We start from the raw sequence: 27,383 nt of genomic DNA, 5'->3' as shown, positions 1-27,383 counted from the left end.
GTGTAAGTATGCCAAAAAAATGTATTTGTGTTGTATACTGTTGCTGTCATGTATTTATCGCTTCTTTTGAACAGGCAAATGAACACTCTGAAATGCTGTTATATACCATTAAATATTAATAGTGTAGGCATATCTCTCCCATTGATTTGGTGACATCTTGTTTTAACCCTGTACGTTAGCCAGTCAGTCAGACCGTACGTCACACTTCATTTCCGCTAAATAACTAGAGAACGCGTTAGCACAGGGACCTCATACTTTGTATGACTGTAGGTCATGATAAGTAAATGGCCCCTATTGATGTTGAGATCAGGAGGTCAAAGGCTAAAGTCGCGGTGATTTGATGTGAAAATAACAGCAGTTTCTTCTCAATAACTGAAGATCCTCTGAGTCCAGGAACTTAATACTTGGAATGCGAGTTGGTCATTATCAATTTGTCGTGACTTGTAGATGACTCCTGTTGATCTTGAGAACAGTATGTCAAAGGTCAAGGTTGCTGTGACATTGAGGTGAAAAAGACGCTTTATACTTTGTATGCAAGTCGGCCATGACTAGTAGATGGTCACTATTTGTTTTTGGATCAGTAGATCAAAAGCAAAATTCGCGGACAGTTGAGGTGAAAAGTGTTTCCGCTCAATAGCTGAAGAGGTCAAATATCGGAGTCACGGTGACCTTCAGGTGGAAAACGTTATGTTGGCTTTGACCTTAATGTGAAAAATGGTTTCTGCTTAATATCTAGAGAATGCTTGCATAAATAAACTTTATATTTGCTACATGACTAGTGAATGATTGAAAACAATTAATCTAACTCAGCTAACTGTGGACAACCCGCGGCAGTCGCTGGTGCCACAGTCTCCACAACAACGACCACTCAAGGAGGTGTTGCTACATACACATGTGATTCGACCTATATGCATACATCGGGAGACCTAAAGAGGGCTTGTCAATCAAATTCTTTATGGAATGGAGTTAAACCTGTTTGCACAGGTAAGTATATAATCGAGTGTATTGTCATAAGTAATATTTAAGTATACGCCAAATATATTATAGTAAATATCTTCATTACCTATAAAACAAATGAATTTTTACCAAGTAATTGAAAAAGTGCATATCGAGCGCGAAATGTAATTTCAATCACGAGTGTTGGGTGTAAGTAGTGTTTTGTACCATATAATGGTGGCATCTAAACGGAAATCGATTACCGTACAGTATTTCAATGTAAGTAAATTGTAAAACTCACCGTAAATCTAAAATTGATTTGAGAGTCATGACTTGAATTGTCGTTATATTTCTACCTAATGAATAAGGTATATACCGAGTGATATAATTTGCCTCTCCTTTTAATATGGAACATTTCTGCATAACGAACAGATGTACACAGCAAACTAGAAATCATTGACACATTTCAGATTGCTCCAAAATTTATATACAACATTGTACCGTAAGCAACAGTGAATGTGGTGGAATCCCAAAGGGATTTCGGTGTACTCTGTGTAGCGACCCCTACTACTCGGCAGGATACAATAATGGATGCGTAGGTTTGTGTGACACCAGCTATTTTAAGTACTATATGCTTCCAATTGTTGACAATTTGTAAACATGTTGATGATAGTTGGAATGCAGAGGAGAATATATACATATTAATAGAGGAGATGACAACGAGTGTATGTACTCCGTGTATGTACATTCTTCATAATTGTTCCACATGTATTCGTTGCATAACAATTCGGTTCGAATCATTGACTTAGGGTTGCAATTAATAATATATATTTCTTAAACTTGAAACGTTTACTATAGATATAGGTCAAGAAATACAAGTATGTTGAAAATGATGCTCACCGGACATCTTTCGGCGAGATGCATGTGTTGTGCGACAATCGTATAGCGATATCGGCGATAAGCGATGGTTTTTAGTGCACGCGTTATGTTTTTAATATTATTTTGATCGCGGGAACTTGCCATAAGGTGAGTAAAAACAAACAATTTTGTATTGAATGCAATTGAATAACCTTTTTGACGTAGTTACTCATTTTATCATTTTTTTACAGATTATGTGACTGTATCTAAAACCATTGGTAAGTTGATTCAAAACTATACTATTGAGAAGGCAAAAAAAGGTTATTTCCCTTAACTCTGTAGTTGTTGAAGCTGTTATATCGGTTTTCCAATAAAGTGTATATACAGAAACTCATCTTAATCAGATCCTAACGTAACCTTATGTGGAGAATTTGGCATTAAATATTGTACTTTCAGGTTTACTACAATGATTGATATTTCCGAACTGGTGTGTACACTTCTCAATCCAATCAGTGCTTATCGTGAGACGACGCTGTTAAACGATTGAAAAGATTTGATTAATAATATTGTTATAAGGGATTTAAAGTTGCTCGAGAAAGTAAGATAGTACAGGTAAGTTGATTTATAGTTATTGATAAGGCACACTTGTCGTTTGACAATAAAACTATAAATGAGTTATTGCCCTTGATTGTGTAATGTTTGGAACATATTTTCATTAAATCCATGCATAATCACTCACTTTTCAGATCAATTTAACTAAAAAAAAAACACTTCAGCGTCAGTTATATTTCTAATCAAATCCACTATCTTAAACACTATCAGTATCGTGCCAGTCATTCGCTTTTATTACATGTTTTAATGTGATTTTCAAACGCGTTTGATTCAATTCGAGATTGGGATGCCATTTGAAACAAGATATCAGGTTTACACCTACATGTATTTATATCGGGTTGTATTTGTCTTGTAATGTTTAAAGCCACAAAACATTGATGGCTACTTTTGCAGTATTTAAAAGTTATTTAAACATATTAGTTGATTAGGAAAGTTATTTCAACAAAGATATAGGAGCCGTCCTTTCCACGCGCGTATGGCAAAATCATGAATTTGAGTTCAATAGTTATTGAGTGTCACAAATCAAGTTGAACATTTTACTTTCTTAATCCAAATAAACTTTGCCGAATCTGACCAATTAGGCTCTTAGTTTCGAACATAAGGTTATAGCTACTCAGGTATATTTATTCGAAAAATACGTGTGCGTTGATAAAAAATAGTCCCATAAAGTATTTTGCTATTAGTGTGATATCAATTTTAAGCATTCGGTACTCCTCGGACATTTTTATCAAAAACAACATCAGTTGAAGTTTTTCGTAAAATTTTGAATTATATCATTGATTAAATGTAGTGTTTTAGCTTGTATTTATTGATAAGTTTAAATTGAGCTTAAATAACTACGATCTACTTGCAGCGGACTTAAATATACCCGAGGTTGTTTTCGATAAAAATGGCCGAGGAACTCCGAATGAATTTCATGGAAAGTAATACTGGAACGAATGGCAGAGTCGCGAATGTTTATGTAAACATACGGCGTTAAACTTTACGAAATTAAATCAAATTTGTATTTTACTGAAATATACAGATTTCATTAAGACCTTTATCTGTATTGGTATTTATTGGCAAAAGCGAGGTTATTTTCACTGATTGTCAATCCATTTCGGAAATTACGTCATTGGTATTTTATCCTAGCTTTGTGGGCGCTGACTTTGGTATTATATTCAGTTATTTAAACATTTATTAAGTAATTGGATCACATATGTGTTCCCCATTATATGATATATTGTGTTATACAATATAAACATATTTACAACGAAAACATGATATGTATTGAATTAAAACCAGAAAGAAATATGATAGTATCAATAAAAACAGTAATTCTAATAGTAATATATAATGCAACTATTTAATTGAAAGCCGTGAAATATGCTGTGGTATGACTGTCAACTGTTTTATTAAATGGTACCATGTATTTTGTTTCGGAAAAAAGTTCGAGTGACCTTTGAACTGGTAGGGGCAGGTAAATTTGCCCACTGTCCAATCACAAATGGTTAAGTTATAGACCATGTAATAATGAGTATAATAATGAGTATTAATGACATAATATAAACAGTCAAGATGGACTTATAAACAGACAAACATGATGTGTTTTCTAGCCATAATGAGAGATTCTATAAGGTTATATTTTGTTAATCTATTTTGATTAAGATAATAAATTATCAATGGTTTGCCGACATATCAGCGCTTCTAAAATTAACTTACACAAATTAAGTATTTTTATTTAAATGAGTTCGTATTAGACATCCCCTGTACTTACACAGCCGAACGAAAAAGCGATATATCAATTAGATTTATATCACACTGATGCAATTTTATAAACCAAAGGAAAAAACAAAATAATCACTTTCTTCCCAAGGCAATTTATCAATCAATTAAAGCAATTGATTTGTTTCTGTAAATATGTCATCTATCAATTTCTTGAATATATATCTTTATACAAAGTAAACTTGGTTTATGTAATTCCTTTCAGTGGCTCCTTACCAAAATCGGTAACGATAAGAATGTTAATTTGAACTGAAGCTTTTTGTTCAATTCGTATAATAAAAGCTTCATATTTTAAAGTTGGGAGATGATATGAAATGTGACAGTTCTTCGATAACCTATTTTTGTGAATCCTTTTAACCAACCCCGTTGACCTTAGGGGATTTTTTCTTTGGTAACAGAGTTTTGATTCGTTGTTCATAAGTACGCATGATTGTTTGGCGATATCTTGTTGTATAAATGATGCAAAACATCCTTCGCCGATCTGCGTTTGCAAGGATGAATGTATTCTTATTGTGTTTTTTTGTGATTCAATTTCTGTCATATTTTGAGAAAACAGGTCTCTTTGATCCTATTTATAACAAAAATAACATGTTTTGCAGGTTAATGTAACATGAATTACATAAGTATATTAATTGAAAATGAAATGCAGAAAAAAAGAACTTGTGCATTTTCTAAACTAACTTATGCTTGTAACTAACTTAAAAAATAAACTACTGCATAAATATGAAAGGTTGTACAATTTAAACTTATTGTTTAATATCATTTAGATTGCAACAATGATTGAATTTATTTTTTGGGATGTTAGTAAATACTGCCGAATATCACTCAACCTTATTTACACTTTGCTTTTAAATTGCTTTGTTTCTGTAAAGCAAATGAAATAGTGAATGAAACATAAGCTTTAATTCAATAAAAGTTAAATAGTAATCGAACGGAAATAAGTAACTAAAGTGAATACGTGCTTAAAGACTTTCATGTCAATGTGTTTACTCTAATCAGTGTATTTTAGAACAATGCTCGTGGGATACGTTCGGTGACTGGACAAGCTGGAGCTCATGCTCTGTTACATGTGGTGGTGGGACACAGAAACGAACCGGTTATTCGTGCGTATGGCGAGAAAAAAAAGAAGAAACCCAAAACTGTAACGAGTTTTGTCTGCATGGAAACTCATATCAACACTCTCTGTTTAGTTTCTTTCTGAAGCCGTGTACGTGCTCAGAGTGGAGAACTGGATCATGCTGTGAAGGTATACAATTTTGAGATATGGTGCAGTAACACAGCGGTCGTTCAAACATGCGGTTATCTGAAAACTGGCGTTCACTCGAGGTCTCGACCATTATTCTTTCTTTTTTTAAATGATATACTGACGCTGGATCGAAACCTAAATAAGTCGAAGTGTCGAGCACGATTGCCAAACACAAAAATCATGCACAAAACCTATGATTATATAAACCGCGAGTTCATAATTTCACTTATTTTTCCGAAAGCATGTTCCAAAATAAGCAAACAATTGGCAGGTTTTCTTTTTTTCTTTTTGAGACTTCAATGAAGTCCCTTTTATTTTCCTGAAACATATTTGTTACCAGGGATCTGGGCACCCCTGGCAACACTTACAACTTTACATAACAAAAATAACCAATCAGTGTTTCAAAAAAGGAAATGTTTCAAAGAAATATATCAGATATACATATATATATTTTATCAGCAATACATAAATGCAGTGGTGCAATAAATTTGGTCTAGTGTAGCCCCATTCACGGGTTACAATTGGCAGGTGTTAAATTGTTTGCAAGTTATAAATATTTCAATGACAAGGTGTGAAAACCCGATTATCACTGTATTCGCACGACCGTTAATACTTCATAAGGGCTTCAGAGAAAATAATTGTGAAAAGTTAATGACAAGAAAATAATCAAACTATCATATTGTGTGTATTAAAAATGTTGTTTATTTGCAAAAAAAATTAAAAACTTTGCTAATAATACATTTATTTTTATTCCTGTTACATTTTCACATCATTTTGAACTTATCTTTTACCTTACAGAATGCCACCAAATACCCATTGCCAACTGTGTTTCTGGCCGTCAGCAGTGAGGAGGAAGTCCGGACGGGATCAAGTGTACACTGTGTCGTGACCCGTACTATTCTGGTGGATACAACAAAGGGTGCCAAAGTAAGAACAAACCATGATACCCGAATGTGCTTGGTGGTGTTGGTTTTTGCTCTGTTTCCCTTTTCTGGTGAATAATATGCCGACAGCTCATTTTATGCATGTCACAAATTGGCGTCATTTGAAAGACGAGAGTACGATTTTTCGTTCGTTTTGTTGGCGGTGGCTACAACACAAATTTTTCATTCTGCCATTGTCCTGTTTTGGAGTGGAAATTATCATCGGCCATTTAGATATTATTAATAAACTAGGGGACTTCAGATCTAAATGACGAATTTCTGGCCCCAATATCTCGAAAATTCTTAAGCATAACTCACTATTTCATCTAGCAGTATTACTCCATAAATATAATTTTATCATACAACAAGTTGTTTATGTTTTATCTTAAATATACTTCGTTTAAAAGCGTCGAATGCTGCATAATTTATACCAATCAAAAAAGCCTGCTAAGCTTGATCTTTTTATAAGGGGCTGTTAATGTTTTGAGAAATTAGGGCCTGTTCCATTTATCGTTCATTGTCGTCGCTAGAACGATAAGATGATAGTAAAGGCTTAGACATCATTTGTTCTAGATCCCGGGCACAATTTATCATGTATTGTTCGTGTGCCTTCGGGAACACTACAATACTGAACTGACTAAATTTGCCACAATAATCCTTGCACATTTATCAACTATGTTGTTTGGAAAAATTTTAGTATGTTCGGTAGTAATAAATTTTGCATAGTCATTCATTTGGCGTTTTATAAACGTCACCAATATTTTCGGTCTAATGGGAGATTAATATAGGTCAACAACGCGCCAATTCGTTTAATGTATAGATTTATGTATAATATTTGTCAATATATTTTATATACAAGTTCAATCAAACGCTGCCAACAAGTATGTGTTTAAGGAAACTGTTTGACATCAACTGCTTTCATGTTGATTGGTTTGGCTGGGCGACAGGACGTCAAATACAAAGATACACGCGCGTTTGATGATATGGACATACATTGAATATCTAACGTCACTGAAAATATATCATTTATATATTCAGTACGGATGAGCAGGTAACGGGGCAAAGAAGATGCATCCACTATAAGTTCTTTACTATAATTCAATAAAAACGCCTTATCAGTTTCAATCAGACGTGCTCTTTGAAGCCCATCGGAGTATTATGTGAGCGTTGGTGTCGTAGTTGTCGTCGGCGACGTATACATGTTATCAGGGACAAGAAACAATACAAAATCTTATCTGGTAGAGAGTTGATTAGATTGTGAAGTGTTCTTTTCCCATGCTGCAAACATTACACTATCTTGAATAAACAATTCAATGTAGTAGAATCCTTCCTTAAGTATAATAACATCAAGCAGTTCCTTTAAAAAGGAATGCTTTGGGTAGTCGGAATGCAATTTTCAAGCTGGTACATGATTTAAAGGCATTGACGAGTAGTGTAGTCTTGATTCCACAGTGAAGTTGTTCATACTCTGGCCATTAAGATAATTTAATATTTTGAATAACTCTTGCAAATAGGAAAAATAACTGCTTAAACCGGAAGAAGGGGCGTTGACATCAAACTTTAATTGTTGTCAATAAAAGGTATCATAAACAACGAAACTGCCTTTCTCAAACTATGCCTCCGAATTATATCCCTTCGAGAATGTATTTGTTTCTCGTTGTTCAAATCATTTGAATTAATTGCTTCTGTATGATAGATAGAATTGTATTTGCGAACTGTCCTCTATTTTACTTACTCTTGTTTCAACGTAGTGTTTTGTTTTGTTTTGTTTTAATTGTACGTATAACAACAACAGCTATACCTTATGAATACAATTTAGGTTATAAAGTTGTTTGTATTAGGTTTCCAGAAATAATATTGTTTTTAAGTTTAACAAAATAATTGACTGTTTTAACAATACCGAAGATGAAATACAACAGCAAACATACATTATAAATAATAATTATAATAATTAATTATTATAATAATTATCGTTTAAAATATACCAACAACAACAACAATAATTGGTCTAGTAAGTAAAGCAAGTTATTTGAAGATAACGTTATCGCGATGTAATATGACTGTTTTGATCAATTGCTAAACAGGGTACTTGAAACATATTTCAATGTTAATTTAATTTAATTGAAAATACGCCAGAAGTTTTAAAACAAACATTCATGTCGGTTAAAGTGGTTGTTGAACATGAATGAAAAGATAACAGTGAAGAGTGCTTTTAATGCATCCACTTTAAAATAGGTAATCTATAAATAATCTTATTTTGTTTAATTTGTAGCGATATGTAAGCATTATTTTTATTGCCAGTCTGAAGATAAATATGTCGGTGAAATAATCTGTTTGAATATTCGTTAAATACAATGTCTGGGATATATGTTCTTTTGTGGACAAGTTGTATGCTTGTTGTATTATAATATTTTGTTAATTTGTGAATCAATTTATTACAGGTATTGTCAAACATTAGGTGACTTTTAACTCGTTGTGTTCGAATCATATCTCAACTTATTTGCGTGCTTGTTGTGTCGTAAAGTATATCAGCTAAGCTACTATTTCCACTTAATAATGATTGTCCCTGTAGTTTATATTGGGCTGCTGATTGTGTATCTGAAGCTCCCATCTGGCTGCTTAGTTTGTCCCTGTAGATTCCGTTTGACTGTTGTGTTTTATGGAGGCTATTTGTTGCCAAAAGTCCAGACGTGTAATTCCCACAATGTGCTTCTTAATCATCGTACTAAATATCTCTTACATTTGTCAATGTAGACGTGCTATTTGTTGTTTCTATTCGTCAGTTTTTCCGTATTGATTTGTCATTTGTCATTATAGTAGTCAAAATGTATATTTGTCAGATCTACCCTGTATAAACTCATTCAAACATAGATCGTTGCCTTTAACAATATGATGATGTAATTTAGAAAGCCGAATCATGCATATGTAAAACTGCAATCCTACAGTCGTCACTCGCATTCGTAAAATGAACATTTGCAGTCCAACAAGTCCAGGTTTACAAAAGTGAATTGACAAGTTCAGAATTATAAGGATAGACGATTTCGCTTATACCTTATATGGTAAATGTCACCGAAAGAAACGAAGGTGATTAGGCGGAGCTAACGAATCGGATTTTCTTTCGTTTATTTCCGTCGAATCAAGCAAGGGGGATAAAATCTTCGCCTACTTCCTGTAAATTCCCGGTTGTAAGTCCGAGTACTCTCTCTTTATTTCACAATAAAAACTAAAATTAACTTCATCTTTTTTTTATTTTGACGATCAATGTTCCTAAATGGGTTATAAATCACCATATTATTTTGTGCATCTGAACTGGGCTCACGGACCCAGATTTATACTGCCACAGTTTTATTTTTACTTATAAACCCAAGCAAGCAAAACTTGTTCATTTATTTTATTTACAAGTGGACCATGGGCGTGTCGTTCAGTGGGGGGGGGGGGGGGAGGCTGTAGGGCCTGTGTCCCCCAGTTGGCCCGCAAGTAAACTTAAAGGTTAATTTTTATGTCAATATTTCTCAGAAAAAAAAGTACTTAATTACGCAATAATGCACCAATTCAGACTAAAAATATTTAAAATATTCTAGGGGGAGTACCCCAAACCCCACTTCCCATATTTTAAACATATTAATGCCATGCCCACTCGAGGGATCATGTCCAAAAACTTGTGCCCCTAAGTAACGCCCCTCTAACGTAAGTCCCTGTTCAAAACCTGCTCCAGCAAACCCACGAAACTTTTGATGGACATCATATTCATATCCACCAAGTTTTGTCTGATGTTATACATTTACTATCTTAATAAGCATGTATGGTGTAAACGTGTAATTTCAATACATCATTGAAACAAAATATCCATGTGGATGGAAGAACAGCCCTCCAACCCACTTGTGTCCCCTAGTTATGAATTACGGGATCTGCCACTGTGAACCATAACAATCAATAAGGTTATTTCAAGAACATGAAAAAATAGATATCGTGAGTCTTAGATTAGAAAAACAAACGCGCGATTTTTCCCCTCCAAAAGGGCTAGGGCCGCTCTCCTAAATGTGAAAAAAGACCTGACTGTTCAGTGTGGGTGGGGTATAAAAGGTAGCAGCAAGTAATAATTGTTTATTAGCAATAAATAGACTTCATCATTAAAATACTTTATTAATTACTTATAAAATAATATTTGTTACATTATAATGTACGAGTTATATGAAGTTGTTATTTTAGTGTATTTTATCCATACAGTTCCAGCTACCAGGTAATAAACCTCTGGGGCATCTTAGTGAATAATTTCAAGAAAGTGTCCTCTAATGGTAGAATTTAAAATAGTGTTTATAGTAATTTAAAGCTGCATTCTCACAGATTGACAGTTTTGACAACCTTTTTTGTCCCAGACTCGGCTGATTTTGCCAGCAATGCTCTCTATACAAATAATAAGATTACTCACAATAAAACAAATCTAAATTGTTTTGAAAACTGCTGACATTTTTCATTTTTCTTAAAACGTTACTGTAGTATCACTTTTAACCATAAAACATCAATTTGCGAACGTAAAACTGAAAAACTGTATCTGATCTTTTTGCAGCTTTAAAAGAAAAATAAGACAATGGGACTTTTAATTCTTGAAGTATAATTTAATGCTAATGACTAACATTTTGTTGTGTTTGAGTCAAGTATCATTTTGCATACATTTCATTTCATGTCATATGTGCGTATCAATTACTATTATATAGACAAAACATGTTGTTATATCATATATAATCTTATTCGACATGAAACGAGAATAAAACTCCAATCGGTACAATAAAAAATGAAAATGTGCAGTGTAAAATGTAAACATACAACCGATGAGTTGGCGCTTGTAAAATGTAAATGGTAAATCATCAATGTTACAAACCTAAAATACACACATACATGTCTGGACTTTTGGCAACGAATGGCCTCCATAGTGTTTGTCCATGTTGTTTGCATAAGGTTGCTAAGTTTGCCCCTGTTAGTCCCATTTTGTTGCTGAGTTTGTCCCTTTAGTTCCCCTTTTACTGCTGAGTTTGACCATGTAGTTCCTATAAGGCTGCTGAGATTGACCATGTAGTTCCTATAAGGCTGCTGAGATTGACCATGTAGTTCCTATAAGGCTGCTGAGATTGACCATGTAGTTCCTATAAGGCTGCTGAGATTGACCATGTAGTTCCTATAAGGCTGCTGAGATTGACCATGTAGTTCCTAAAAGGCTGCTGAGATTGACCATGTAGTTCCTATAAGGCTGCTGAGATTGACCATGTAGTTCCTATAAGGCTGCTGAGATTGACCATGTAGTTCCTATAAGGCTGCTGAGATTGACCATGTAGTTCCTATAAGGCTGCTGAGATTGACCATGTAGTTCCTATAAGGCTGCTGAGATTGACCATGTAGTTCCTATAAGGCTGCTGAGATTGACCATGTAGTTCCTATAAGGCTGCTGAGATTGACCATGTAGTTCCTATAAGGCTGCTGAGATTGACCATGTAGTTCCTATAAGGCTGCTGAGATTGACCATGTAGTTCCTATAAGGCTGCTGAGTTTGACCATGTAGTTCCTATAAGGCTGCTGAGATTGACCATGTAGTTCCTATAAGGCTGCTGAGATTGACCATGTAGTTCCTATAAGGCTGCTGAGATTGACCATGTAGTTCCTAAAAGGCTGCTGAGATTGACCATGTAGTTCCTATAAGGCTGCTGAGATTGACCATGTAGTTCCTATAAGGCTGCTTTTGTCCATTTAGTTCCCATTGTGTTGCTGGGTTTGTCCCTTTAGTTCCCATTGTGTTGCTGAGTTTGTCCCTTAAGTTCCTGTTTGGTTGCTGAGTTTGTCCCTTTATTCCCTTTTACCGCTGAGATTGCCCATGTAGTTCCCGTAAGGCTGCTGAATTTGTCACTTAAGTTCCCATTGTGATGCTGAGTTTGTCCCTTAAGTTCCTATTTGGTTGCTGAGTTTGTCCCTTTAGATCTCATTTTGTAGGTGAGGTTGTCCTTTTATTCTCTTTTACTGCTGAGATTGCCCATGTAGATCCCGTTAGGCTGCTGAATTTGTCCCTTTAGTTCCCATTTAGTTGCTGGGTTTGTCCCTGTAGTTCCCATTGGGTTGCTGAGTTTGTCCCTGTAGTTCCCATTGTGGTGCTGAGTTTGTCCCTTTAGTTCCCATTGTGTTGCTGAGTTTGTCCCTGTAGTTCCCATTGGGATGCTGAGTTTGTCCCTTTAGTTCCCATTGTGTTGCTGAGTTTGTCCCTTTAGTTCCCATTGTGTTGCTGAGTTTGTCCCTTTAGTTCCCATTGTGTTGCTGAGTTTGTCCCTGTAGTTCCCATTGGGTTGCTGAGTTTGTCCCTTTAGTTCCCATTGTGTTGCTGAGTTTGTCCCTTTAGTTCCCATTGTGTTGCTGAGTTTGTCCCTGTAGTTCCCATTGTGTTGCTGAGTTTGTCCCTGTAGTTCCCATTGGGTTGCTGAGTTTGTCCCTTTAGTTCCCATTGTGTTGCTGAGTTTGACCCTGTAGTTCCCATTGTGTTGCTGAGTTTGTCCCTGTAGTTCCCATTGGGTTGCTGAGTTTGTCCCTTTAGTTCCCATTGTGTTGCTGAGTTTGTCCCTGTAGTTCCCATTGGGTTGCTGAGTTTGTCCCTTTAGTTCCCTTGTGTTGCTGGGTTTGTCCATTTAGTTCCCATTTTGTTGCTATGTTTGTCCCTTTAGTTTCCATTTTGTTGCTAGGTTTGTCCCTTTAGTTCCCATTTGGTTGCTGGGTTTGTCCCTTTAGTTCCAATTTTGTTGCTAGGTTTGTCCCTTTAGTTCCCATTGTGATGCTGAGTTTGTCCATTTTGTTCCCATTGTGTTGCTGGGTTTGTCCCTTTAGTTCCAATTTTGTTGCTAGGTTTGTCCCTTTAGTTCTCATTTTGATGCTGAGTATGTCCCTTTAGTTCTAATTTGTTGCTAGGTTTGTCCCTTTAGTTCCCATTTTGTTGCTAGGTTTGTCCCTTTAGTTCCCATTTTGTTGCTGAGTTTGTCCCTGTAGTTCCCATTGTGTTGCTGAGTTTGTCCATTTAGTTCCCATTGTGATGCTGGGTTTGTCCCTTTAGTTCCAATTTTGTTGCTAGGTTTGTCCCTTTAGTTCTCATTTTGATGCTGAGTTTGTCCCTGTAGTTCCCATTGTGATGCTGGGTTTGTCCCTTTAGTTCCCATAGTGATGCTGAGTTTGTCCATTTAGTTCCCATTGTGATGCTGGGTTTGTCCCTTTAGTTCCAATTTTATTGCTAGGTTTGTCCCTTTAGTTCTCATTTTGATGCTGAGTTTGTCCCTTTAGTTCCCATTGTGATGCTGGGTTTGTCCCTTTAGTTCCAATTTTGTTGCTAGGTTTGTCCCTTTAGTTCTCATTTTGATGCTGAGTATGTCCCTTTAGTTCCAATTTGTTGCTAGGTTTGTCCCTTTAGTTCCCATTTTGTTGCTAGGTTTGTCCATTTAGTTCCCATTAGGTTGCTGAGTTTGTCCCTGTAGTTCCCATTGTGTTGCTGAGTTTGTCCATTTAGTTCCCATTGTGATGCTGGGTTTGTCCCTTTAGTTCCAATTTTGTTGCTAGGTTTGTCCCTTTAGTTCTCATTTTGATGCTGAGTTTGTCCCTGTAGTTCCCATTGTGTTGCTGGGTTTGTCCCTTTAGTTCCAATTTTGTTGCTAGGTTTGTCCCTTAAGTTCCTGTTTGGTTGCTGGGTTTGTCCCTTTAGTTCCCATTTTGATGCTGGGTTTGTCCCTTAAGTTCCTGTTTGGTTGCTGAGTTTGTCCCTTTATTCCCTTTTACCGCTGAGATTGCCCATGTAGTTCCCGTAAGGCTGCTGAATTTGTCACTTAAGTTCCCATTGTGATGCTGAGTTTGTCCCTTAAGTTCCTATTTGGTTGCTGAGTTTGTCCCTTTAGATCTCATTTTGTAGGTGAGGTTGTCCTTTTATTCCCTTTTACTGCTGAAATTGCCCATGTAGATCCCGTTAGGCTGCTGAATTTGTCCCTTTAGTTCCCATTTGGTTGCTGAGTTTGTCCCTGTAGTTCCCATTAGGTTGCTGAGTTTGTCCCTGTAGTTCCCATTGTGGTGCTGAGTCTGTCCCTTTAGTTCCCATTGTGTTGCTGAGTTTGTCCCTGTAGTTCCCATTGGGTTGCTGAGTTTGTCCCTTTAGTTCCCATTGTGTTGCTGAGTTTGTCCCTGTAATTCCCATTGTGTTGCTGAGTTTGTCCCTTTAGTTCCCATTGTGTTGCTGAGTTTGTCCCTTTAGTTTCCATTTCACTGCTGAGTTCGTCCCTGTAGTTCCCATTGTGTTGCTGAGTTTGTCCCTTTAGTTCCCATTGTGTTGCTGAGTTTGTCCCTGTAGTTCCCATTGGGTTGCTGAGTTTGTCCCTTTAGTTCCCATTGTGTTGCTGAGTTTGTCCCTGTAGTTCCCATTGTGTTGCTGAGTTTGTCCCTGTAGTTCCCATTGTGTTGCTGAGTTTGTCCCTGTAGTTCCCATTGGGTTGCTGAGTTTGTCCCTTTAGTTCCCATTGTGTTGCTGAGTTTGTCCCTGTAGTTCCCATTGGGTTGCTGAGTTTGTCCCTTTAGTTCCCATTGTGTTGCTGAGTTTGTCCCTGTAGTTCCCATTGGGTTGCTGAGTTTGTCCCTTTAGTTCTCATTGTGTTGCTGGGTTTGTCCATTTAGTTCCCATTTTGCTGCTAGGTTTGTCCCTTAAGTTCCCATTTTATTGCTAGGTTTGTCCCTTTAGTTCCAATTGTGTTGCTGGGTTTGTCCCTTTAGTTCCAATTTTGTTGCTAGGTTTGTCCCTTTAGTTCCCATTGTGATGCTGAGTTTGTCCATTTTGTTCCCATTGTGTTGCTGGGTTTGTCCCTTTAGTTCCAATTTTGTTGCTAGGTTTGTCCCTTTAGTTCCCATTTTGTTGCTGGGTTTGTCCCTTTAGTTCCAATTTTGTTGCTGGGTTTGTCCCTTTAGTTCCAATTTTGTTGCTAGGTTTGTCCCTTTAGTTCCCATTTGGTTGCTGGGTTTGTCCCTTTAGTTCCAATTTTGTTGCTAGGTTTGTCCCTTTAGTTCTCATTTTGATGCTGAGTTTGTCCCTTTAGTTCCCATTTGGTTGCTAGGTTTGTCCCTTTCGTTCGCATTTTGTTGCTAGGTTTGTCCCTTTAGTTGCCATTTTGTTGCTAGGTTTGTCCCTTTAGTTCTCATTTTGATGCTGAGTTTGTCCCTTTAGTTCCCATTGTGATGCTGAGTTTGTCCATTTAGTTCCCATTTTGATGCTGGGTTTGTCCCTTTAGTTCCAATTTTTTTGCTAGGTTTGTCCCTTTAGTTCTCATTTTGATGCTGAGTTTGTCCCTTTAGTTCCCATTGTGATGCTGGGTTTGTCCCTTTAGTTCCCATTTTGTTGATGTGTTTGTCCCTTTAGTTCCAATTTTGTTGCTAGGTTTGTCCCTTTAGTTCTCATTTTGATGCTGAGTATGTCCCTTTAGTTCCAAATTTGTTGCTAGGTTTGTCCCTTTAGTTCCCATTTTGTTGCTAGGTTTGTCCCTTTAGTTCCCATTTTGTTGCTAGGTTTGTCCCTTTACTTCCCATTGTGATGCTGAGTTTGTCCCTTTTGTTCCCATTGTGTTGCTGAGTTTGTCCCTTTAGTTCCAATTTTGTTGCTAGGTTTGTCCCTTTAGTTCTCATTTTGATGCTGAGTATGTCCCTTTTGTTCCAATTTTGTTGCTAGGTTTGTCCCTTTAATTCCCATTTTGTTGCTAGGTTTGTCCCTTTAGTTCCCATTTTGTTGCTAAGTTTGTCCCTTCAGTTCCCATTGCGATGCTGAGTTTGTCCCTTTAGTTCCCATTGTGTTGCTGAGTTTGTCCCTTTAGTTCCAATTTTGTTGCTAGGTTTGTATCTTTAGTTCCCATTTTGATGCTGAGTATGTCCCTTTAGTTCCCATTGTGTTGCTGGGTTAGTCCATTTAGTTCCCATTTTTTTGCTAGGTTTGTCCCTTTAGTTCCCATTTTGATACTGAGTATGTCCCTTTAGTTCCAATTTTGTTGCTAGGTTTGTCCCTTTAGTTCCCATTTTTTTGTTGTGTTTGTCCCTTTAGTTCCCATTTCGTTGCTAGGTTTGTCCCTTCATTTTGTTGCTGTGTTTGTCCCTTTAGTTCCCATTTCGTTGCTGGATTTGTCCCTTTAGTTCCCATTTTGATGCTGAGTGTGTCCCTTAAGTTCCTAATTGGTTGCTGAGATTTTAGCTGAGTTTGTCCCTTTATTCCCTTTTACTGCTGAGAATACCCATGTAGTTCCCATAAGGCTGCTGAATTTGTCCATTTAGTTCCCATTTTGTTGCCGAGTTTGTCCCTTTAGATCTAATTTTGTTGCTGAGTTTGCCCCTTTAGTTTCCATTTGACTACTGAGTTTTTCCCTGTAGTTTCCATGAGTAGTGACACAATAAGTCCTAACGATATAGGTAGTGTATGAATGCAGTAGGGTACGCCAGCAAAATTTATACAGCGCACTAGCGCTTATTCGTCATAACATTGCTTGTCCTACTTCGTTCCAACAGCATAAACGCAAGAAAAATGCGATAACTACTTTTGTTTGTTTTTTTAAAGCCAGACGAATCTTCTGTACTTAAAAAATGCAATCGACAATAAACGTTTCTTTAAAGAAAACCTGATTTTTGTAACGTCGTACATCTTTGGCGAGTGGTAGTAGTTTTGTAATGATACATACTTGTAAAATTACCTGAATATGTATACATTTACCCTTCACGTGTTAATACATAATGAAGACAGCAAACAAATTTACCGACTGCTTTATATCATAAAATAGCAACTCTTTACCACTCAATATAGACTATGCGCATATATGTTATAATTATTTGTGATGTCATCGTTGACATTGGTGAAGTGTTTCGTTTGCATTAAACCAAAATTGTGCTTTCCATCCGACATTTTTTCGTAGCAAACATTTGTCATACAACATAATAGCAAAGAAAAGGAGTTCAATAACTCAAGTTATATGCTTGATAGTAATCGGTTGAAATTTATCATTTATTATTTACCTTTTATCAAAACTTATAAGCACATCTACTTGATGTCATGTTTACTTGCTGATAAAAACTAACTCTCCTATTATCGCTTCCTGGCGTGAACATGATATACACCTTACTATTTAAAGATATGTACTCTTCACAGTGGTTGATATCTCCGCGATATAAGGGTGCTATTGTACGCAGGCAATTATCTTTTATGTGTTGATATTTGTAATCCGTAAAGTAACGCCTTGAAAAGGAGCACATAGTTGCGGTTAATTCGTCGTCCCTCTCTTGATATGTTATCATAAGAGATCTTGACTGTCGGACCTTTTTGTTATTGACTAAGTTTGAAAAGCACACATTGGTCTTATTCTAAGGTAATTCCTTTTTTAAGCTTTTGTATTATGTGTTCTCTTTTGATGACGTTTATGTGAATGTTAAAAAAGATATAACGCAATTTCTTTTTACAAACATGTATTGCAACGTGTATAAATAAAATGTTTAAATTAAACTCAGTTTACTGTTTTATTAATTACATTAATAAGTATAAATACTGCATTAGCTGTTTGCCCTAATTGTAAAGATACATGCGAATGGGTTAACAAGAAACTTTGGAGTGATTGTTCTAGGGCGTGTCGAGATGGATTCAGATATAGACCGAGGAGTCTTTGCTGCGAGACTTTATGGTCCTATGATGAGTGCTTAAATAATTGTGTGGGGTCAAAATGTCAAATATGACTCGGAAAATTGTATATATATAAATGATAAAATGTACACCAAGAAATGCAAAATTAATGTATTTATCTATTATTTTTTCACTTCTTTTCCTTGACAAATTATGTAAAGCACATGGAGTATCACCACCGAAATTTATAGTAAATGGTGCTGTTTTATTAACTGCGTGGCCTTCTATTATTATCAACGACAAATTAAAAAGAGTCAAGGAAATAAATGTGTGCACGGCGCAACCTTTAAATTATTCAATTGGTCTACCATGACTGATTTATTATATGGTTAGGTTACGTTTAAATTAAAATGCACCATGAACTCTAAAGTAACTATACAAAATGACGACGTGACAAAAAACGCGCCAAGAAGGGCATTTCGTGAAATGCGTTATTTTCGCCGTCACGCAAGAAACATTTATTTAAAAATGACGTCAGACAACATACTTGTTCCAGCTCTGCTTGGTTTCTTATGTAACGGGCAAAATCGGGCACCAATAATGCGCTAGTTTTAGTTGAGTGAGTATGGAAATCCCCAGATCCATGAAATATAATGTTTATATATTTTGCCCTAATTTCCAGGTCAAATTGCTTTAATTATCAAGTTTCAATGGAATGAATTACTAATGATAGTTTGTTAAAGGGGTTATTACGTTACGTGAATCATTGTTTGCTAGATTTTGACTTCCCTGTTTGTTCAGCTTATTCAGCGTTCAATTAACAACAATTAATAAGCCCAGATAGTTCAGAAAGTACACTTTGTTTCATAATGGGATGAAGAAAATCATCTAATTTTGGTTCCCAAATACTAAGATAACATATATAATTTCATTATGTGTGGGTGGTCTGATAGCGGGCTTTGCATTTTATTTTGGTTATAAGCTATGTTTGTGAAAAGAAATGACACTATCACATGTTAAAGAGCAAACTTCACCATAACATCAGTTTCACACTTTTAGTTTTGATAAACGGCATATTGAAGCCAAAACCTATGGTTTTGTGGTTCAGGGAAAAACCAATTTATTGTTCAGAATGTCCTGATACAATCACCGAGTGTAAACGACGAAGCTGCACAACTGCCTACAACGTCATGTGCAAAGAATGTAACAATGACAACGTCTTCTTCAAGCGTTACAACAGAGACAAGGAATGTCAGAGTAAGTACATATAATTTGAAGACAATTACTAATAGTATTAAGTATTTTACCTATATTTCATTATAGTTGTTTTCGTAGTTATTGACATTAGGGCTCCATTGTCATCTGGTGTTATTTTAAAACGTACATCCTCTTGTCTGTGTCTCATTAAAGTGACGTGTGGTTGTTTTACAAAAAATATCTTATTTTATTGTACATTTATTTCTACATAGATAATTGTAACATATTTGTTTTAGTAAAATAAAATATATAATTTAGGAATGTGTTCCTGGAACAACCACTATTGTTGGCCTGGAAGCTGCAGCACAGATAGTCTTACAAAGGATTGCACATGCGCAACGGAGTTTAGAAAGATTTCAACAGCTGGGGAAACATCATGTCAACCAACTAAGACACCATCAATATCAACTTGTGACACTGTTGCTATCGGTCCTAACGGTGAAAAGAAGAGAGCAATGTCAGCGACCTCTTCCACCGCGTGTCAGTATCTACAAGATATGTATGGCAATTATCAGCCGTCTGTTATGCAATTTGATTTGGTCACGGACTATACAATTAATATTTCCAGCTCTTCGCATCCTTCCTTTATTGTTGAACAAAACTTTGGTATAACGGACACAACAATATATATCAAACACCAATCTGTGTCAGGTAAGTTTTCACAATTGTTTAGTTCCAGAATTTCGATTAGGAAAATGTATTTATACCCTTACTTGATCACATTCGGGCTTCGCAAGAAATAAATCAAACAAACAATATATTCTTTGGTTATAATTCAACTGCGGCTGCGTTATTACACATTTTTTATATATTTGATGCAGGAGAATTCATTACGTTATCAACAGAAAAGGAACTTGCTGACATAGATTCGAGTCAGTCTGTTACTAGTACGCATCAAGATTCAGGCAATTTGACTGTTACTGCAAGCACCTACACACTGAAAGATGGCGAGGCGTAAGTAAATTATTTATTATAACTCGATTCACTTTCAAATTATCTGTATTGAAAGAAGTTCTAAGATAATTATGATAATAATAATAATAATAATAATAATAGTAGTAATAATAATAATAATAATAATAATAATAATAATAATAATAAAAATACTACTACTACTACTAATAATAATAATAATAATAATAATAATAATAATAATAATAATTATAATAATGATATTAATAATAATAATAATAATAATAATAATAATAATAATAATAATAATAATAATAATACAATTACTACTACTTCTACTACTACTACTACTAATAATAATAATAATAATAATAATAATAGTAATAATAATAATTAATATAATTATAAATTTCAAACAGCTTATGTTTGGAATTCGAAGCTAAAGGTGGCGGGTATTTAAAAGCAAAGGATACTAGAGCGGCAACCCACACTGTTCTCAACGCTAAGCCTTACCACAAAACTACGGAACAACGAAAAGTTTGCTATCGTTTTGACAATCAACCACCTGAGCACTGTTTAAAACATTCGACGTGCACTTATCAGCCTTTGCAACTTAATAAAAGGATTACACGGTCTTCCATTCACAATGTTAAGTTTAACGGTTGGGTGGACCCTGTCTCTCCAGGAGGAGCCTCACACACCGCCTCATCCATCGAGAGCTATGAAATACGAGTAAATGAAGTTTTGCCCTCTGAAGGGATGCTGAAGGTAGATTACACAACCAACGTTCTCAGTAAAAAAGTTAACCAAACCGTCACAAACATGGACCTAAATCTAACATCAGACACACCAAGGCTCTATTGTTTGACACTTGAGGTAAAGGATGTTGCTGACAATGTTCGACAGTGTCGCCGCTTTGTTCTCTATGATAACACTTCGTCCATTCAAATCTGGACTGAAAAACCGTTTAGATTTACATCATCCTCACCTGCTACGAATTACACATGGCAAACTAATAACAACGATGTCTGCATTAGCTGGAAAGATTATTTTTACAACGATTTCTACATACATAATGTACTTCTGAATCCTATTGAGGCCGACCCGCATGGGCTCATAGTAGGATATTACGAGCAAACAACTGGAGAAATACCTGTTACTGGTACACCAAATGTATACGGTATCATTGCATACAATGTTTCGTGGAGCATGAATCATGGTGCATTATCTGGAGAAGAACATGTCCCCTCCTTCGCGAATCAATCATTTTGCAAGGATTTGAATGTTAAAGACGGGGAAACATACACACTGAACATAAAGGCCATTGATATAGCTGGAAATACACTAAGCGATAATCGGACTATATTAATTGATCGCTCAGTACCACAAATCAACAACATTTGGCTTAAGAAAGATGGATACGAAATGCTTTATGTACATAACAGCACGGACCTGTCAAAGATGCAAATGACGTTTGATGCACTTGATCCACATAGTGGTTTATCTAAAATACATTGGACATTTGGAATAGCCGACACAATGACCGAGCTACTAAGTGAGCACCTTGCTGTTAGGACCATAAATGAATGTATAAGTCTCGCTGTTGTCAATACGAATTACTAGTTATTTGTGTGATGATTTGCGTATAACCAAAAGGTATTTGAACGCACTGTTTCTCTAATTTCAGGATTCATGCTCAACCTCACTTTGTTACTGCCCGGATATTGGTAACTGTGCCTTTTTTAACTACACAATACCACTCAACAAACTAAATGTCAAGCATATGCACATTGGCAATCATAACAGAAACTACTATTTTACCATAAAAGTAACAAACATGGCTGGGCTTTCAACAACGGAACACATTGACGTGCTTGTTGATGATTCGCCGCCTTCAGAAGGTGTTGTTTATGAGGGTAAGTTAATCTCAAACTTTTTATAGTACAGTGTCTGTATTTTTCAAAAATCAAATCAAAACATGCAAAGTATGTCTTGCTCGTTATTTCATGGTAATACTCTTTGCTTATTCTCATCAGGTCCAGAAGATTCCCCTGACATTGACTACACAAGTGATGATTCCATTCTCGTGCACTGGCATGGTTTTATAGACCACGAAAGCGGAATCAAACTGTACAGGATCGGTTTGTCCGACCGATGTCTCAGTACACAAAATTTGTACAACTTTACAGAAGTACCAAGTATATCGATTCTAAGGGAGCTGTCTTTCTCTGCAGAATCGGTCAGAATCCCAACGACATTTACCGGAAAGCGATTTGTGACTGTTATAGCACTTAACAATGCCATGGAACCTTCGAGGCCTGCGTGTTCAGATGGCCTTACGCGTGATCTATCACCGCCAGAATTTAGAAATATGACTTTACAGCATGGACAATTATCAGAAAGCCTACTTTGTTTGCATGGCGAAGTATATTTAATGCAGACAAACATGCAAAGAACAAAGCTTCATAATACTTCCGATTGCCGTAGTATTTGTGTAAATGATGTAGAGTCGCACAAGGTTACCGAAATGTATCAACTACACGAAATAAAAGGAAAGGATAAAGATATTTCTTCGTTTCTTTGCGAGCATTTACCCTTGTATACAAACGATACACTTATCTATCTTCCGAATGATAACGTATTTATTACTTGGGATATTAAAGAAGGCGGAAGTCAAATTGATGATTTCTTTGTTGGACTAGGATTAAGTCCTACCGAAAAAGCTAGTCCGTCCATTGTAGAGTATCAGTCTACACAAAAGAAAAACTATTTTAAACGAAGACATGAAGGCATAGGTTCTGACGAAATATTCTACATTTTTGTTAAAGTAATTAATAAAGCTGGTTTGGAGAGAATTGCAACAATAGGCCCTGTTATCATTGATCAAACACCGCCTGTAAATAGAACCCTTCTTCAAGTTCTTGTCGAATCTGAATACATTGAATTTGGATGGGATATCAATACATTCTATGACGAAGAGCAGACTGCACAAATCGATCAAATATATTTCCAGATTGGTGAGTAAACGTTTTACTTAAACTAATCATTGATGTGGGCAAATCAGCATTGTATTTGGGCGCGATGGTATCTGCTAATAATCGTCGCTTTGTATCTACTTTACAGCGCATAACGGTATTGCTGCTACACCGTACATGGAATGGCGTCTAGACACATCTCCCCCGTGCCCTTCGTACTCCGGTGGATGCTTTAGATATTCCCTACGCCGTTTACAGTTACAAGATACTGACAATAACCTCGAGTTTTACATAAACATGCATGTGTACAACAATGCCGGTCATTACCTATCTGTAACGAGTCAACCCTTTCAGCTCCCATCAAGATATCCTCCAGGACAAACTGTTTTATCTGATATAGATCCCTCAGTGAATAACAGTAGTATTGACGTTAACGCTCATTTTACAAAGGAAGTGCTTTGTGCGAGATGGAAAGGTTTCTTACATCACGATAATTTAACTTTAGAAGTAGGAGTAGGACTATCTTATGCTACGGATGACGTTGTTAATTTTCAAATTATAAGCAACAGCAACTCGTATTGCATACACTCTATTGATATTCGACCAAATATCAAATATGTTTTCTTGTTAAGGTCATCCGGCACCGGGGGGGGTTCGGTTTCTTTTTCTAATGGCATAATGGTTTTGGACAAAGCCGAAATAACGCGTTCACTGTCCGTCAAAATTGGGTACGACTGCTCGAATCAAGTCGGAAATACATATAATGTTAGTTTAGCAAACAACTCAGCGCGTGTGACAATTAATGAACCACTGCACATTGGCCAACGTTATATCATCAACACTCTATACAAAGCTGTTGTAACTTCAGACGATGGAATTGTTTCAACAGAGGGCAGGGACACTTTCATCAGACCATTTGTAAATAGACCGGCATTGGTTATAAAAGTTGAGGATTCAACCATCGTGCGTGACATTTGGGGTTTTAAGCTTAGTGTATGTCCAGTTCAGAACGTTCTTCTTCAGACTAAACGGCTTGTTGTTAGCTGGAAGTTTGTCGATCAACATCTTGCTCCTCTTAATAAAAACGTTGAACTAGGATTCAGTGTTGGCATCAGTGAAAGCAGTTCAACCGCAGGACAGAACAAGACATTTGTTGTACCGTACCAACTGGCTATCGATAACAACCATTCCGTTTTAAAAGAATTTTACTTTCTAGCCAACAAGAAGTATGTTGCTGAAGTACAGGTTTGTTCAAAACTGGAATGCACCAAACCGGTTCAAGCGAATGAGTTCTCTATTGAACGACTTAATCCAGTTTTGCAGATAACCGAAGCATCTTTATTGCTTGGAGATACGTGTGTCCGTGTAAAATTACATTTTTTCATTGAGGACGAGGATATTGGTATAGCATTCTATCAATGGACTTTAGCTCAAGACGTAGAGGGTCGAAAAACACTTCTCTCTTGGAAATCTATTACTGATGACTCTATCGATATAACGGTAAAAATATGGTTTGGTTATATTCATAAACATAAAAGAAACTTTTGTTGTTTATTTGTAAGTGCTAATGTGAATAGACCCACAATTGGACCACAACATACATACACATGACTTATAAACACTTGCTTATATATTGTTGTTGTTTTTTTCATTCTAAGGTTGAAGACTGTGTGGTACTGCCCGTCCATGGACATATTTCTTCATTTGCTTGTATTAAAGCATACTCCGTCAGCGGACAATTAATAAGTGGCTGCAAAAAGCTAGCAACGCTAGACTTTGGAACTTACGACGCAAATGTTGTTTACGACTTTGATACCGGATCAGAATCCTGGACGCAAATGCAATCGGTAAAGCCATTATTTTTTTAAATGTTTAGAACCCCCTTATTTATTTAAGCATCAACAAACTACAGATGAATCAGTAATTTGCATATGTATATTTCGATTATTTTCTTTCTCTTGATCAGATAATTCACAGTTTGAATGTTGGAGACATGTATACTTTGCTACATGACAACGAACTTGACTTTGGAACTACTAAAATAAGGCCAGCCGCAGCAGTTATGCACGCAAATGAACGTAAAGTATCATGGTATTTGATGATATCACGACATGTACCCTATGATTGCGACACTGATGTATCGTGTTTAAAAGAAAAGGTCACATCGGATGGTTTTGCTATTTTCGAAGAAACTGATGTGTTTCTTGACGCACCTTTCTACCTGTGTGCTTTCTCGAACGCGACGGTTGTTGAAAGGGAGTGGTATACCGAATCACTTGATGAAATTAAGGCTTGCAGTGACGGATTTATTTTAGACAACACTGCCCCCATTCCTGGGAAAATTGATATTCAAAACGTCAATGGGTATATAACTGACATCGAACATGCTGTTATTACATGGGACACATTTTATAAAAAGAAAGGCGCTTCACTTCTTGGATATCCAGAAGATATGCAACATTACTCCATCGGTGTTGGTACGTACAGTATCGTAAATATTTTTATAATAAGTTTCCAAAACCATTTTTTAAGACAAACGTTAAAATATTCAATATTTCAGCAAACGTTGCATTTTTATTCACGTAAGCTACTTGATATAATTGAGATTCATTGATATTACGATGAATTGTTGCTAGGTTTATGTGTCCTAACTGATAACGATTATATATAACTAATAACCTTTATACTGTTTTGTATAGGCTACAGTCCAAACCGAGACGATATTATTTCGTTTCGTAACACAGAACGAGAAACGGCTGTCATGCTTTCTCTAACTGGCATCGCTGATGGGACTTCTGTTTATTTTACTGTAAACGGTAAGATTCAATACTCAAAATTCAATCTTTTTAATGGTATACCGAAAACAACTAATGAAACATACGGAGCACATAAAATCAATTTTAGCTTGTGTTAACAAACTTCAAAAGCATAATGTTGATGTTAAGAATAAATATCAAAATACTCATAAGCTAGCTTTATTGCAGGTACTGACCATTTTGGACTTTCGTCAGTGGTTGTTTCCACGGCGTTGGTTACGGACACATCACCTCCAACGGCGGGAAAAATACACTTTGAACGAAAACTTGCATATTATAACAGTGATAAAATTAGCATACGTCTTGTTGGTTTTCATGATCATCACAGCGGAATTAGTTATTTCAATGTAGGAATCGGATCAAGCGACAACACGGTGGATACATTATCCATGACAAAGTATTATTCAGATACTTTCAACATTGATCTAAATGATTCAAATATCCTAGAAGGCCATGAATACTTCATTATGGTGCAGGTAAGCTGCTGTCAGCTTTTGCAGAGAAACGAAACGTAAAAGTATCAAACTGATCAAATGATATATCGCTCATAACAATGTGTTCATGTAACAATATTATAATTGCAACTGAATTTTTACAGGCGATCAACAGGGCAGACATTCCGAGCGCAATCGTGTCAAAACAATTCATCTTAGATAAAACACCACCTCATGGAGGACACGTTTTGGATGGAAACTGGGAAAGCAAGGTTGATTATTTGAGATATTTTGCTTTAACCAAATATTGCCTTACATACTTTGGTTTTATTTGATAAGACGTGTCCTTATAAGTATCAATGCATGTTGTTTGTAATTAGATACAAAAAACATGCATTGTGAAGAATATGAGTATGACATAAAAGGAATACAAACAGTAAGTTTATCATAAACAGCGTGTATAGTTATACACATACGCACGCATAATGAATAATACATAATGATTTGTGCGTTTTGTATTTCAGGTAGATCTTGACTATCAATCAGACATATACACTATCCATGCAAACTGGAAGGATTTCTCAGACATTGAAAGCGACATAGACTATTTCAATGTAGGACTTGGAACAGACCATTACGCTACAGACGTTCAATCGTTAACAAACGTTGGGTTGAAACAAGGTATATTTAAATTAGTATTTATAGTTGTATGTGTATTTTATCAGCATACCGTCTTTTGATTAATATGTATGTTATTGATATGTTTGTATGTATTTGATTTTCAGATGTTATATGGAAGGGTCCGTTTATTCCGGGAGAGAAATATTATACAACAGTAGAAAGCTGTAATAAAGTTGGCCTTTGTACACAAAGATCGTCAGATGGAATAATACTGGACAATTCCCCACCAATAATGGGTCGTGTACAAGCCGGGTCTGGTATCCATCACAGCAGATATGTACCATTAAAGTTAGTATAAGATAAAAATGTTAAACGCGGTTTAAATAAG

The 27,383-nt window shown here is 36.1% G+C and overlaps 1 pseudogene; it reads left to right on the top strand.

Annotated features, from left to right (window-relative positions):
• Positions 1-960: 960 nt before the first annotated feature.
• Positions 961-27,213, top strand: LOC128223584 (uncharacterized; annotated as a pseudogene).
• Positions 27,214-27,383: the final 170 nt, after the last annotated feature.

Source organism: Mya arenaria, chromosome 17 (assembly GCF_026914265.1).
Source record: "Mya arenaria isolate MELC-2E11 chromosome 17, ASM2691426v1".
NCBI classification, from domain to species: Eukaryota; Metazoa; Mollusca; class Bivalvia; order Myida; family Myidae; genus Mya; species Mya arenaria.
Note: the sequence above shows the minus strand (reverse complement) of the source record. Positions and strands in the feature narration are given on the sequence as shown.